This window comes from Ctenocephalides felis, unplaced genomic scaffold (genome assembly GCF_003426905.1).
Source record: "Ctenocephalides felis isolate EL2017-DRISC unplaced genomic scaffold, ASM342690v1 CF-g0.4_SCAFFOLD_00845, whole genome shotgun sequence".
In the NCBI taxonomy this organism is placed as follows: domain Eukaryota; kingdom Metazoa; phylum Arthropoda; class Insecta; order Siphonaptera; family Pulicidae; genus Ctenocephalides; species Ctenocephalides felis.
This window is the reverse complement of record NW_020536999.1, coordinates 66938690-66941228: the sequence shown is the minus strand read 5'-3', so window position 1 is coordinate 66941228 and position 2539 is coordinate 66938690.

The following is a 2539-nucleotide window of genomic DNA, read 5'->3' as shown; positions in this document are numbered from 1 at the left end:
TGCAATTGGAGTCTCATCACCAATATCCACTGATGATGGCATAAAATATTATATCGAAACGTGACAAACGATGTGTATATGGATACGTATAAATCTACTAAAAAATATTTTGATGATCTATCATACACATATCTATTACTACATTATTTTTTCAATTAGTTTGTTTATTATTAATATTTGCTCAATTTTACTGATTCGTTCAAATTTGTATGGCTCTATTGTTTGAACAAATACTAGGCGATAATCTTAGCATAGTAACTTTGAAATTATTGATTATTTCAGGGTTTTGTACAAAACTTTTTTGGCTAAAACCCAAAATCCTAATAAATGTAACAGAATTTTCCATGTCCTATAGAATCGGATAAAGCTAAATTACATAAAAAGTAGATCTGGTCGATTAGTGTATAAGACTTGGATGAAAACAAAGTTATGACGAAAGTTATTTGTTGTTTATTTATTAGAAATATAAATTAATTAATATTATTATAATGTTGAATTTGAAAAATATTGTGTATTGAGATCAGATTTGTAATAGGAAATAAATCAATTTGATTCGCAACTAGTGGGGTGCATGGCATCGTGCCTTAAGGAAAATTGCTGGAACTTCCCATACTGTAATTAAAAATCTTGGTACGGAACCTAAAAAAAATTACACAAAATGTGAACACATTATTAAAATCTCTATAAAATATCTGATAATTTCATATACATATGTCCAATAAACATTTTTGATCGCCAAATAACATTTTTTTAACTTATTTTTATTGAGAGTCCATAACCGCTGGACATGCCTTCCCAAAAATTTAATCAGTTGTTCATCTTGTCAATACAAATAAAATGTTTATCAAATTATTTAAATCGGACACTCCGTTCTCTTAAAAACTTAGTTACTGTTTTTGGCACTTTTTGCCCCGTATCTACAGAACGGCTTCGCCAAAAACTAATCAGCACGTCTCCTTATCAATACAAATCGAATGTTTTTTGAATTATTCAAATTGGTTGATCGGTGTTCCCGAAATCGTCGACGAAAATTTGTATCCGCACACACACGGATGCATGTAACATTGTCTAATATTTATAAGAATTATATAAATTGAATTGAAATGTTAACATTATTTAAAGAAATTAAATAATTAGAATTAAAATTCAAATCTGAATTACTTTCGATATACAAAAAAAATAAAAAAAAATAATAATTTTTTTTTAAATCAATTGTCTTATCAACACAAGCAGAAAGTTCTTTGATTCATTCAAATCGGATGCGTAGTTCTCTCAAATACTGGCATTTATTGTATTCTGTATCTTAAAAATGGCTGGACCTGCCTTTGCTAAAAACTAATCACCTCTTTTCCCAATCATTACAAATTGAATGTTTTTTAGATCATTCAAATCGGATACTCCATTCTCTCAAAAACTCGATTTGTATTATCTGCATTCTTTGTTCCGTATCTCCGTAACGGCTGAACCTGCCATTGCCAAAATCTAATCAGCACATCTTCCTATCAATAGGAATCGAATGTTTTTTGAGCCATTGAAATTGGTTGATCAGTGCACACACGCGTCCATTTTTTTAAGTTATGCCAAATGTTCAAAACGTCGAGAAATGCAAAAAAATTCATTTTCGGTTTTCGACCCATTACAATAACTACAGGAAGTTAATTAAACATCACGTACAATAATAAAAAATAAACCAAAACAAAGATTAACAATAAAATTAACTTTCAAAATATTTGCTAATGTTTTCTTGATAAAGTAATTTTTAACTTCCCGTAGGGCAAGTTATAGTAATCGCAAAAAAATCGAAAATGAAAATTTTTGCATTTCTCGACGTTTCAAAGGTTTCTGAATATTTTGGCATACCTTAGAAAAAATGGATGTATGTGTGTGTGTGTGCGTGTGTGTATGTATGTGCGGATACAAATTTTCGTCGACGATTTCGGGAACACCGATCAACCGATTTGAATAATTCAAAAAACATTCGATTCGTATTGATAAGGAGACGTGCTGATTAGTTTTTGGCGAAGTCAGGTCTAGCCGTTCCGAAGATACGGGGCAAAAAGTGCCGAAAACGGTAACTCAGTTTTTAAGAGAACGGAGCGTCCGATTTTAATAATTCAAAAAACATTTTACTTGTATTGACAAGGTGAAGCACCGATCAAATTTTCATAAAGGCAGGTCTAGCGGTTTCGGAGATCTAATGAAAAAAGTAAAAAAAAATGCCATTTGGCGGTCAAAAATGATCATTAGACATATGCACATCAAATTATCAGATATTTTATAGAGATTTTAACAATAAGTATAAATTTGGTTTACATTCCTATGGGTTCCGTACCAATGTTTACGCGTTAGACGTCGACGCGGCGCTTACGCGGTTTGATATTTCGTCTTTATGCAGTTAAAGCAGTACGAACGCTTTGAAAAAAAGTTTAGATTTTTCAAAATATGTCAAAATAAAGAAAACATTTTTTTTCTCAAAAAAAAAATTAAAAAAAAAATTAAAAAAGAATTTTTTTTCAAAAAAAAGTAATTTTTTGTCTAA